The sequence below is a fragment of the Diadema antillarum genome, unplaced genomic scaffold (assembly GCF_040938485.1).
Source record: "Diadema antillarum isolate AM-2024a unplaced genomic scaffold, OU_Dant_1.0 scf00000051, whole genome shotgun sequence".
NCBI lineage: Eukaryota > Metazoa > Echinodermata > Echinoidea > Diadematoida > Diadematidae > Diadema > Diadema antillarum.
This window is the reverse complement of record NW_027270940.1, coordinates 903057-917598: the sequence shown is the minus strand read 5'-3', so window position 1 is coordinate 917598 and position 14542 is coordinate 903057. Positions and strand designations below refer to the sequence as shown.

The 14542-nt window shown below is 38.6% G+C and overlaps 1 long non-coding RNA gene across 1 annotated transcript; it reads left to right on the top strand.

Moving 5' to 3' along the window:
- The first annotated feature begins 8623 nt into the window (after positions 1–8623).
- LOC139715592 (uncharacterized) lies at positions 8624–10629 on the top strand. The gene is made up of 3 exons (XR_011709840.1): positions 8624–8643; positions 9013–9093; positions 10619–10629. It is a non-coding gene; the product is annotated as an uncharacterized lncRNA (long non-coding RNA).
- Positions 10630–14542: the final 3913 nt, after the last annotated feature.

Genomic DNA, 14542 nt, shown 5'->3' with positions numbered 1-14542 from the left:
TCACAACTTTTAGTACAGCAATCGATTTCATCAAATAGACTGTGAATTACTTTAAGAATTAAATGCACTTTCATAATTCATTCATATTAGTTTCTTGCTATCTTACAAAAAATAAAAAAAGAAAACCTTACAAATAAAAAGTTAAGATCCTTAAGTCGAATCTCAGTCAAAACCATACCATCCCTTTTACTGCAGTGTTCTGCATAATAGTTATACTATTCATGAGGAACACTACAATAAATGAATACCTCTAGAATTGACATTATATTTCTTTTAATCTAATCTAACTTACGCTTAAAAGAAATTGTCTTTCCCTTGCTGCATTTTACGTGTCAAAAATTCGCAATGGACAAAGTAAACATAATGTTCAAAAAATCCCTGCCAAAAGCAGCATCTTTCATAGGCTAATAAAAGGCAGATGCCTTGGCGTCTGCTTGAGGTTTTCAGACCCTTTTGTTTTTGATATAAAAATGGCGTCCATATATATGGCTGACATGACGGAACGGGAATCTTCTTCATAGTCGGCTTTCTAGTGTACATATTGGACATAATGTTCTCTCCAAGTCCTTACAAACTGTTGAGATCTTTTTTCAAATAAGCATAATTTTCGCTGTTCCTAGAAATTAATACATGTATATTATCTCTGGTCACACTGACAGTACTGTATGTCATTGTATGTGCAGATTGCTAAACACAAAGGCACAAAATGCACAAAGGTACATGTCCGCGAGCGAGCGTGTCCCATTACAATGCGTTATGGCATACTATGTTAATGTGCACAACGGGAATTTGTTCGCTGGTATAAACTTTTCTCGATAAAAAGGAAATGGTACATCCTCCTTGCAGAAAGTCTTGCAGCTTGTCTGTGAAATGGATTGATAAGTCTGTGGCCATATAGCGATTCATAGCCGCACATAAATTACGAACGGTGCCAGTGAGGTTGTACGTGGAGACATGACCGCCTGTGCCAATTTGAAAAGGTTTCCAATTGAGACTAAACGTCCACACCTCGCTCACCGGCTGCGTCAAATGATCTCGGCGACGCGATAGAAAGATCCCCATCGACATGTTGTACAGAATATGAGAAACAAGAAGACATCAACAATCGCAAACGGCTGCGTCTCAGGGTGGAACACTTCCCACCCTCTCGTTTGTCTCAAAAGCGTAGATTACATGAGGAGTAACGTGCCAATGAACATCATACCCTTCGTGAAAGCTGTATTTACGCCGATTCTTCGACAGACTTCTGGAACATAATTACAATCAAAACGTAAAATTCACTCTGTTTTATATGTTGCCTCAGTCATTGACTACCTGCAATGGATAGAAGATACGACCTCGTTGTGCTACTAACATTGACTGCTAGTGTGATATGTAGCACCGCTGCAGAAGGTATGTATAAATCATTAAGATTATTCAATGAACCTGAGCTCATATCACTGTAGCTTTGTCAGCTTCAAAATAATACCACTGTTCAAACGGTGTTTATAAATACGTGTACAACCACACAGTGCAACCAGCAATATCATCAGAAAAACATCAATGATCATTAGAGGGCCTACATGTCAGGTTGGTGAATAAACGTGACTCACACACACACAAACACACACACACACACTCTCTCTCTCTCTCTTTCACACACACACACACACACACACACACATGTTAAATATTAAGTCCACTGATATAAAACGCATTGAAGGGAATTATGTTTTTATATTTGTACTATTATTTTTTTAGACAGGATTTGACACAGAAAGAGCACTGTACATTTCAAACTACACATTGATGAATACTGTATGTTGATGGGTGCATCAATCTTTAAGAAAAATTCACTCGCGGTTTTAGGCAGAGACACTGACGCCATCTTGTATTGGAACCCTATTGCGTCGTGGTCTGCCAATGGTGGGCTTTACCATTCGGCACTGAAATTGCATTCTGATCGTGAATAGCCGTATTGAGGCAGCGGGGAATCCCACATGAACTTTGACCCTGGCGTTGTTACACTTGATGCGTATAATTTTTCGTTCGTCACATACTATACGCGTTACCGGATTCAATGAGAAGTCGTTAATAATGTTGTAACCTAAGAATATAAAGATTCGATATCATACAAGATAAGATATCAATGTACTATCTCTGTAACTTGATGATTCACGTTCATCCATACCACGTTACATAAAATAAGATACGTAAAATTGTTCAAGATGATCAGTAATGTTTTATGGCTGGAAGAAATATTAGCGCAAACAGAAATATCTGGTGGATGTCATTGTATACTCTGAAGTTATGCACATTCCTGGCTCCACTGTGCCTTAGACTTTGAGAAAGCTTTGGATAGGGTTGATCATTCATTATTTTTCATATTTTTGAGGAGCATAATTTTGGTGACAATTCTTCTCAATAGATAGTATACCTTTCATAATGAAAGGATAACATGTGTTGTTACCAAGGAGGTATACCTCCTTGGTTGTTACCAATGGGTATTTTACCATAGATAGCTATACTCTTCTTTCAAGATGCATCTTTCAAGGTTCTCCTATTTTCCATTTACTCTTTATCTTAGCTATAGAAACATTGGAAATATCTAACTTGAGCAAGACTCACATTAAAGGAATACCTGTCGAAGATATTGATTTGAAGAAAAAAAAAAGTGTCATTATGTCTTTTCAGAACTTATTCGATACCGGACTGAATTTGTTGAATTTTCAGGTTGTATTAAATATCAATCTGTCCACTGGCTCTTTGAAGCGATCTGCATTTCTGCACATGGTCTACAATGGAAATCTATTTCATTTAAAGCCTTAGGGATCATTTTGGTTTGAATACGAAATCTTTATACGAATTGAATTATGTGCTAAAGTTGACACATATAGAACATGTAGGGCCCTACTAAATTGTTGGCGTCCAAAGAGTCTATCTCTTATATGGAAAATTGCAGTCTTGAAATTACTACGCCTACCTCAACCTTTTTTTCTGCTTTTCTTTGCTTTATGCCTTGACATGTCCCGGCGATTTTTAAACGATTAAATAGTTCATTTTTTTTTTGGTATATAAAGGAGGGAACGATAGAGTAAAGTGACCTCTGATGTTTCATGGCTATAACGATGGTCGTCTGCGCATCGTAGACCCTGTAGTGAATGCTCAGTCTGAGAAAATGAATTGGGTTGTTAATTTTTTGACCCCTTATACTCTAGCACTTGGACGTGTATTGAAAATTACATGACAGTGAGATTTTTTTTATGCAGATAAATAGTTTTGTTGAAGGCAAATGCTCCATGAAGTGTTTTGAATGAATCATGCAGTTCCCAGTTGGTAGAAACTCCCAAGGTTTTGCACATTTGTAGAGACAGCATTCACAAAGATATCGGTATATCTAATTTTTACTTACAAGATTCAATAATTATGGTGGAACAAAGAAATTAGTCTGAAACACGAGCCATTTTTTTTCTACCCTGAATTGTTGGAGAACTATGTACCATAGGTGATTCAAGAGTTTGTGGTAATATTGTAAAAACCTTTGAGGACCTAATTGAGTATATGAATATAAGAACGACCCAAGTCCATGGAAGACCATTTCGAGTAAACTAGAAAAAAAAACTTCATATCTTTTTTATTTGTCCAATAATATTCTACTTAACTGTGATGGGAAGGCAACATTGTATATACAAATTAGAACATATATTATCATGACAATTAACATTTACATTAATTGTGGAGAGGCCATTTTGTGTGGTGGACTTGGGTCGTTCTTTGATTCATATGGACTTGGGTCGTTCTTTGATTCATATACATGATATTCTGCTGTAGAGATGAGAGAAGGATGAGAGGTTGCGCTATAATATGAATGTAAGAATGACCCAAGGCCTTCATTCTTACATTAATATAAGACTTAACTCATTCATTTCTGGCACTTCCGGGGGTAATTAGGATTTATCATTTATACACAAGATGAGTCCATGCATAAGCTACAATTTCCCATGTCAAACTGAATTTGGCCAAAAATTGGACTTGGGTCGTTCTTATATTCAGGTCTTCAATTATTGAATTCGATGTACAGATGTTTCAATAAAGTATAGACGAAAATATTACTCTTTGATGAATGGGCTATACCTCAGATGGTTTGATGTATCAAAGACATTTGAAGAAAACCTATTTGATAAGATTACTTCTGAGTTGGTGAGAAAAAAAAAATATTATTTCATGAAGTGTGTTTATACAATGTAGAGAAGTTCTCAGTAACACTCCTGTAAAAAAAAAAAATGTAAGTAAATGTAATGAAATATTAGAAAAAGACAATGAGATATTATGTTGGTCTACTTTCATTATTCAAAATAAAAAATAAAAAAAGAAATCCATTGTAAACTTAGACTCAATTTCGTCCTTTCTATTTTGCTATTTTTCATGAGACAATATGTCTGAATGCAATTTTAAACATAATTAAGAAAACAGACGGCCCTTACTGCTCAATGCCACCAAAGCCCAGAAACAACAGTTGTTCAACTTTAACCCCTCTCTTTGTATAATGATAATTTATGCACCTAATGATTTGGCTAACATTTTGTTGTGACTAATAACATTTAACATGCGTGCCTTTGATAGTCAAAAGGCATACCTTTGGACGAACGGATTTAGTTAAGGAACATTTTTTTTTCCTGCCTTTTTTTTTCGGCCATCTCTATCCTCGTCCTTGTAATACCCACCCCCACCCCCACCCCCACCCCAAATAAGAGAGAGGATTAGAAATGGGACTCGTATTCAACTGAAACACCCTTCGTTTCTTTCGGACGGAACAATCCCAAACGTGATCTTGGGCGTGGCAGTCACGAGCGTGCATGCTGGCAGCGAGCCACGCAGACATACAATATTCATGTTTATTACACATATAAGGTAGTTTAGCCGGGCAATTGTAGTTGGTATTTTGAGCGCACTGGTGTATAGGGTTCGACCTGGGCGCCTAGTGGATTTTGTAACTGTAAATCGGGAAGTTCAATTGTCAGCATGATTGTAATGATTTGAGCTACAGCTCGAAGACGCCTGAAATGGGTAAAAATAGTAAAATGGACTGCCTACTTTCAGGGGATACATTGATTGCCCTCACTAGAATAGCAATGCTCTCGTCTTCGACTCGGCAATACCATTCTAGTTCGGGCAATAAATGGCGTATCCCCCCGAAGGCCAGACCATATCTTATTAATATTTTGCAGGTCAACATTTGAACATCAATAACCGTGACTGAACGGGAAACCACTTTCCTCAAGTCACGAATTCGTCTCGAAAATGCTTTAGGGCACACACCTGTTACGGATAGATATGATAGAATATTCCTGACCGCAACACAAAATCGTACCAAATAAAGTAAGATAAATGAAGCAAATTGATTAAAACTCAGAATTGAAGTTTGGACAAAAAACTGTATATCTGCAGATATTGTGTATGAATTCCTCTACAAACAGCAATGATTGGAAGATGAAAGCCTTACCGTTGAATTTGAAGGAATTATATATTTGACTGGGTGCATGTACAGAAAGTAAGTGTTTTTTTATGAGTAAAAAGAACTCGTAGTTTCGCTTTTCGAACTCTTTGGCAGAGTTTCAGCTGAAGAATTTGAAGACACGTCTCTACGGGGAATCATCAATCCGTGTGAGCCCTTCATACTCATATTTTCATTATCTATCCATTGGGGTAGGTACTGTCTCCAACGTTCAAGGATGGAAAGGGGAGGACATCCGACTGCCATGTAACATCGAAGAAGAGCCTGTAGCTGTGGTCTGGGTCAAGGAGAGCATCTCAGAAGAGCAGCCGAGGACGGCCAAGGCTAGTTTTGCCGATGGAATCTTTCAGGGTGGGGAAGAACGCTTCGACATCGACGAAAACTTTAACCTTGTGATCACAGACCTAGAGATAGCAGATGAGGGTCTTTACTTTTGCCAGGTGGTGCTGGAGAATCTCAAAGATGTAGACAATTCAGTCTTCATGACGATTAATTGTAAGTAGCATATATATGCCTATCGTGACCAGTGAGGGAGTGGGAAGTAACCTTACCAGGGAAAAGTAATCTAACTGAATAGGGAGGGGACCTACAGTAATTCCGGACCATTTTTCACTTTTCGATATTTTCTTTCAAAACACATTGTCAAATTTTCTACAAACTCTTGTGAAGTATTATTGCAAGTGCATGTGATGTAATATACAGGAGACTGCGGTACGATTATAGGATGAAAGGGGAGGGGGTCAATCCTAACCATGACCCTTTACCCTTCCACCCTTAACTTTTCTTTTATTGGAAGAATCTGCGAGCCTAATTATCGGAAAGTCTTAAGTTTTGACATTTTGTTATTTCATTTTTCTCGAATTTCGTCTCTTTAAAAAAAGTAATTTGAAGTGCCAAAATTGTGCCCCCGCGGGTTCCGCGGACAATGTATACACAATGGACTCTATGCCCGCAAAGTTGCCATGCCCGTCTCCATGCCCGTCTCAGTCCCACAAAGTTCCCAAAGTTTGCTATGTTTTTCTAAATAAAGATCATGGTCTCCAAGATTGTGTAAAAGGTAAATTTGCGATGCTGAAGTGAGCTCTAGTGCTCACTCCAGTGCTTAGTTTTGTTTCTTTTCTGTTTCTGTTTGTGTGTTCGTTCGTTGTTGTTTTTTTTTTTGTCTGTTTGTTTGCAACAGCACGGTTCAAATTCATGAGATTCTTCCGTCGAGATGTTTTCATTGCAGCTGATTGATAAATTGCTTACGTCGATGTAGGACACATGTCTATCAGTTGCAACAGCACGGTTGTCGACTTCAAATATTTACCACGTACCACCACTTTTCACAGCTTTCTGGCACGATTTCACGGTGTTTTGGAGTTTAAAGTTTCAACGTTACAGAGAGTTCCAGATGTCTTGAAACATTGGCATTTCAGATATAAACATTTTCTTTTTCCATTCTGCCAACAAAGGATGATGATTTATTTGTTCTGTTATAGGATAACGGTTATCATAACACTATCATTTACATCACATATTATCAATATCTTGAAGACTTGATGGGTTTTACTGTGAAAGTTTCAGGGTTTTGTAAAATTTTGCAAATGGAGCACCTATATCATATATCATCTATATCATATACACAGGATTGGTGAAATCGAGATGATATAACAATGCAATTTATTTCGACAATGTTTGGAAGATATAAAGCGTTCACAGAAACCTTATGACCACAAGGTGAAACGAAACAAAATGTACTGGTAGCACGAAATGTATAAGGAATCCATGACGGTGAACCCAGTTAAGTCGAGCGCTTTTCAGAAGATGCAAGTATAACTGTGGTAGACTTGACATTTTGCATGAATACCGACAACAAACTGAGTGACTGTGAAAATCGAGACATGAGACATGGAATCGTATATCTGTACTGAAAATACTTCTTCATATTATTGGGTGATGTTCAATGTTCCGAAGGTCACTTAATTTGAACATGAAATAAGGTTCGCTATTCCATTATTTCGTTATATCGAACAAACCTTTGGAATTACGAACGACTATAACCTTCTACTCTTACACGCTTATAGAGCCGTTCACCTCTTGGGAATATTTCGTCATCTAGCCTCAATTTCAACATACTTGACAAAGCACAAGATACCGTAGGCACTTAATTGCTGTCTGAGTAATTCCTGGGTAAAATTTGAATTCTAATGCAAAGTATGTAATCTTTTAAACAAAAGATGTTTTTTTAATTCACAAGCGATCGCATCGAAGCATGAAATCGAGGAATGTGTCACTACGAGTCAATCCCATCAAAGCCGGTGTACATACCAAGCTACCTCCGACACCCCTACCTTCAACCTTACCTGTGTCGTGAGTGGATTCAAGCCTAACATTTCAATGCTGTGGCAAGAGGAGTCGGGAAAGAAACTGAATTCCTTCAGCTCTCATCAGATAACACTACCTGACGACTCATATGAGAGGTTTGAGACGATCACTGTTTCGGCTTTAGGCCTGAATGGGACAGAGCAAACTTTTCAATGCCACGCCGTCGGTGAGTCAATGATGAATGAAGTGTCAACAGTTAAAATCACCGTTCTGCCTATACCAGGTATGTGAAACTTGCCAATATGTTTTTTTTTTTCTGAATGATAACGGATCAAAAAAAAAAGCAATATTTAACCTACTTTCCTTAAGATTTGTCACGAAAAATTTTAATTTTGTCGAGTACTTATGAGTAAACTATCGTTACCACACAATGTGTTCTGTTAAGCATTAAAACACGTTCCTCCAAAAAAAAAAAATATTTCGATTACTTTGCCAAATGAACATTTCGACTGTTTACAGCGTTTTCTCTTAGCAACTTGAGTTATCAGCATTAATTATGTTGAACAGTTCTACCTAGAGTCATATTTAACCATTTCCTTCTTACAGAGGGAAAACACGCCAGCGTTATAATTGAGGGGTGTATTTCTACATTTTTGCTGGTTTGCTAAACTAACGAGCAAATAACCAATTTCAACCAAACTGTCTGCATCATATTTCAGGGAAGCGTGATAATGTTGGACTCATCAGTGGAATAATTGGATTAACCGTTGCCCTGGTCGTTCTATTTTTCCTTGTTGGAAAGTTTCTGCAGAAGTACCATCCGGACTACCTACCAAGAAAAGGTTTAGATTTTCTTGTAATTGTTGGATATTTTATTCATTGTTTGGATGCCATTAATTATATAAAAAACTATTAAACAAAACAAGTGAGTTATAAAGAATGGCTGTTTCACAATACCCTTCAAATAATCGTAATTTTAAGATATTGATTGTACTAATAGGACAGTTAATCATAAAGTTTTGTGACGCAAATTTAAACGAAATGCAAGTCATTCAAGATGTAATTACGTTACATTGAAATTAAGAAGATAAAAATGTAATGATCAAAATCAAAGTGATATTTGAATAACTTCCAAATGCGGTAATAAAGACCTCATTGGAAAACGACCATCAATATTATTGTGTCGTCAATGTCCTTGATTTGTTTCACAGGATGTGGCTGGATTCCATGCTGGCGGAGACCACACGAACCAAATCAACTTCATGAGGAAGATAATGAAGAAGAATTAATGGGTATGACAAGGAATGCAATAGATGTGAATCATATTCCTGCTATGAAATATTTGAATAACCATTTTTACTGTGCCTGACTCACACGCTCGAGTGAGCCATTGAAGATGGATCATCGTCCGGGCCTCCGTCTACGTTGGGCATTATAATTTGTATATTTTCAACTTCTCCTGCAAAGCACCTTGACAGATTTCACCATATTTGGCAAATAACATCAGACAGGAGAAAGGATCTTAATTTGCTCAAATGGGCGCAATGCCTCCTTCTCCCCCTCCTTAGACACCCTCCTGGAGACCACAGGAGTCTCATATCAGGGAATCTTCAAAACCTTCCTCTCCAGAACCAGATCTAGAATTAGAATTAAAGTAATGCCACGAGATGGTACATTGGTGACTGTAGTTTCAAGTTTGTTCATGGGGGATCGGATGGGTCATCTTAAGGGGGACTTCAGATTCTCCTAAAGTTTTGTACTTGCTAATTTCTTAATGGTTTCTTGGGATTCGCGTATGATAATGATATAATTATCAATAAGTGGAAGGTATGTCTTATACATTTCTTACCTATCTTGGAATGTAAGACAATCAGAAGGTATTGAAGTTTTAGCATTTTATGGCATTAATATATCACAGAATATACACGAAATCCTCATTTTTGTGGTGATTGCATTTCCCTCCCAAGTGTCATCTTAAATTATTGCTTTAGACAGTAATTATCTATTTCTTGATGGCCCCGTGAAATTCATATTGGTTGTGAACACTGTACCATATAAACGTCTTAGACCCCGTTTACAGTGCGGGGCTGGGCCGAGCCGCGGCCGAGCCCAGCCTCAATTCGGCCCCGCAATTTTGTCCGTTTACACTGCCGGGCTCGGCCGCGCTTTTAACTCAAACCTTTCAATATTTTGTCGTAGGAGCGCTCTGCTTGTAAACAAATGCAATTTGGTATAGTCTGGTTTTCAGACCCTTTGCGAAGCCAATTTTGGCCCCGCATTTTGCCATTTGCGCGTTTACACTGAAGCGGGGCTGGGCCGAGCCGCGACCGAGCCGCGGCCGAGCCTCGCACTGTAAACGGGGTCTTAGTTCTCGAGCATGTGGTAAATGTTTGCCGCCATCAGTGATCAGTTACGCTGTAACAATTATTTTCTTCTGTACGATAACGAACTCCTGAAATTTCCCACGAGGATCATGAAATGAGCTGTACTGTCGGTACAAAAAAAAAATGAAACCGATCCTTTGAGAAAATGAAGTGTCAGCAGCGGATACAAGTCAATCTGCTCTTTTGAAAGCGAAAGCAAAAACTGAGTTACGCTATTTTTTTTCAGAGAATAATGATCATATAAAACCACAATCAATGGACGTAATGGAAGTATAGGAAAATAGGTTAATATCCTATTCTCTCTCTCTCTCTCTCTCTCTCTCTCTTTCTCCTCTCTCTCTCTCTCTCTCTCTCTATTTCTCCATATTACACATTATATTTAATTAATATAATACAACTTTCTGTTTTTCCGTTTCTCTCCAATTCCAAGTAGGGTCACCACCTGGCTCAGTTTGGCTAACAGAGAAACAAGTACAGCAATGTCAAGAAGACCTGAAGGCGCATTACGGTACGTCAAAGTGCAAGGTCACAGTGGATCCATTCAGCTTTATGGAACTTGTTGATTTGGATAAAATTGACATTAATTTGAGTCAAACAGACGTGCAAAGCGGACGTAAGACACCAACAACATACGGTGAACTTTTGACCAGTGTTTCAAAGCGCATTCTTGTCGAGGGTGAGAGAGGTATCGGCAAAACAACTCTTTGTGCCAAGATTGCCTGGGACTGGTGCCAGGGTAGGATTCTCCAGGATCTGGACATGGTGATCGTAATTCCTCTTCGAGATGTCACTGACGGCAAGAGTATTAGTGGCATTGTAAAAAGATATCTCTCTGATTCAAATACAACAACAACAGACCAGATTGACAACTTCATCTCAACAAGACAAAATAAAGTTCTCCTTGTGTTTGACGGTTTCGATGAGTACAACGGAAAATTGTGTGAAAACAACAGCAGTGAGGTCATTCGCATTTTAGAATTAGAGCAATATAAGTCTTGCAAGGTAATCGTAACCACACGACCATGGGAAGAAGATGAATTGTGGAGAATCTACCGTTTTAGCGAAAATTACACTTTTTTTAGCGTGGAAGGATATAACAGGGAGAATCTATCAACGCATATCAAGAGGTACTTTCCAAAGAAGGATGCTCTTTCAGAAAGCTTGATTACTTTCATGGAAGAAAACTATGTAATCCGGAAGAACATGGCCCCGTTTCCGATCTATTGCGCTATGTTTTGCCTAATGTGGAATAATAATATACATCAAGAAAGACAAATAGAAACGCAAAAAGTGCAAACTAACCGCCAGGTTTTTGAGGAAATTATCTCTTTTCTAAAAGAACATTACGTTTTAAAAGAATGTGAAGATCTAGAGGACCAGAATGCTATTGAACATTTGAAGAGTAAAGTTGGAAAGGCAATTGAAGACATAAGTGAGATAGCGCTGAACGGCTTACTGGACAGGAAACACTCATTTCGTGAAGAACATTTCAGAGATTGTCGTGATGCAATGGAAACATCCTGGAGAGTCGGAGTTTTAACAATGGAAAGAGACGTCAACATTCCATCCTTCTTTGTGTCAACGGTTTCGTTCCCCCACAAATTGTTTCAAGAATATGCTGCGGGGAAATACATTGACTATTTATTCGCTAATGACCGCACCAAGTACGACGACCTGAAAAGCACACTTCTCAGTCGACACAAAGAGTTCCGTTACCTATTCTACCTCGCCTCATCTTTAGGGAATGAGCTCAGTCTTGATATAATTGGCAGCCTGATAGAGTGTGCAGACCAGGATTTCTGCACTGACGTTGCGTTCGAATGCCATTCTGAGGAGGCTGCCAGAGCAGTGGGGGAGCGATGGAAAGAATACAAAGTGTCACCGCATAAGTCAGAACATACAAAGGCAGGAATTGCGTTTATGGTACACTGCAATCAAGTGGTAAGTGATACAGCTTTGATGTCGATTTGAAAAGCGACAGAAAGATTATGTAGAATGTCGACGTTATTTTGGGCTGTGTGTGTGTCTATTATACTTCCCCGCGTGACAGTGAGCGCAAAATTCTCAACCTCCATCATTATTCACATTCGCTTAAAACCTGGCGTGGAACCGGTATTGTTGGAGATACAAATTCTTGTCAAAGTTCATCTTTTTATCTTCACTGCTCTCAACTAATTTCATAAATTTTACCAGAGCATTCGCTCGAGTACGTGTTTTCCCCGATGAATTTTTAGGCCAAAATGTATAATCCGGCACCTGGGGCTGTTCGCGGGATACAATGAAATCCGACGAGAAATGACGCTGGTACAGCACATACAATAGAAATGATATGGCAGCATATAAAAGCCGGAACTACGAAGCTGCTGTCAATGAAAACTTGTGTTATTTAGAATACCCGCTCCCTCATAAACATCCGTAAAAAGTTGTTAGAAATGTGGCTGATAGAGCACATTTAACAAATGTTACAATCCTAATTGGAGCACTGAGGGCACCATCACCACAAACAGTTGTGTCAATATACAGAATGACCTCCCATACACCTCCTTAGCAAGTCTGAATTACATCCGTTAATCATCAAGTTATCGCATAAAAATAACCTTTTATTTTCTAGGTGGCATCCCCAACAGTCGGAAGAATGAGGGCGCTCTCAATGAAACTTTTGTTGCTTAAAATAATCCCCGTCAATCAAAATAGCTAATTTGAATGATATCCGACAAGAAATGTGGCTATTGTAGAGCGCATACAAGAAACGTGATATGGCATGCACGAAACGTGACATGGCATCCAAGTCGGAACACTGAGGGCGCCTTCACCACAAACTGTTGTGTCCTTCATGTAGAATGGCCACCCATACCCTTCCTTAGCAAGTCTGAATAAAATCCAATCACTCTTTAAGCAGCTGCATTTTTGCACATTTTGACTTGATCAGGGTGACCTTTGATCCTGTAAATGGTGGAAGGGGGGGGGGGGGGAGGAGGGAGCATCAACTTCAGTATAGGTGTCTAGATTAGACTATGACACACACACACACTCACACACACACTCACACACACACACACACACACACACACACACACACACATACTATTTTGTTTCTCTCCTCTCTTTTCCGGCATGACAGCGACTTAGTGTAGGGATTTGTTCAGGGTTTTTGTTTCGGATAAGTTAGGTTATAGGTCTTTTTGTCTTAGTTTCTTTGTTTCATCCATTTTCAATGCTTATCAGTCTATCGATCATATAATTTCTTGTATTACGTGTGGGGGGAATGCAGCCTACAAGCTCAGCTTTTTAGCATTCCTCCCCATTTCCAACATTTTCCTATACCTACAAGTTTTCTGTAAATTTATCCTTTACTTTGTATGATGAAATTTATGCACTGTATTCAATTTTTGTAATATATTTATATGTTTTTGTTGGAAATGAAAAATAAATGAATGAATGAATGAATGAATGATACATTGACATACCGAATTTTGGATGGAAAATATTTGTTGAAAAACACGGCCAGCGTTGCGCACACCCTTACAAAAATTACCTTTTTGTGTATAAAGATGGAACAAGCGAGGGCGCCACCATAAAAAAGATAGGCTTTTTCCTTTTACCATAATGCACCGTCATGCAAATTTTGACGATGATCCACGAACAACTGCAACCGGTATGAAGTGCTCACAAGGAATACTGCGGTGCGAAGAGTCCAAATCCATCGCAGAGACTTTGTTAACATTTAAACAATTTTGGATTGAGTCAGAAAATATCTGTATTGCAATCAATTTTTTTTTAAGGTGTGAATGGAAAGGGTATAGTGCAGCTGTTTTAAGCTCGATTAGAATCAGACTGATCGGTGAAGAGAACCAGATTTCAATCTGCTACTGGAAGTAGACCCTTACTATTCACGTTTGATCGCGTGAACATACCGAAGACGACGCGTATCGAAGAGCGGTTTCATGCTGCGTGTATACTGCATAGTTACCTATGAATGCTGATGTGGTCATGTATTTTGCCCCAGTTATGCTCTGGCTATATAGGTCTATACATGCAACAAAAAGAGCACGGCACTCTCCCTTTCACACTTCAGGCATTTAATGTCGAACTGTAATAAAGATTTACAATATAAAACTCTGTTTCCTATATTTTAATCACCTCGAAAATAACTACATTTTGCCCACGTCATTCTTCAGCGGACTGTTATTTTTACTACTATCAATAAATGCTTGCTCCCTTTAGCCATCATTATGTCTTGACGGAAGAAACTGTGGACAAACTATTTCCCGTGAATTGGCGAAGGCTATATATTCCAGCTGTGTGCTGCAAAAAGTAACGCTAAATTACCCGCATTTTCACGAGGACTTCTTCACGA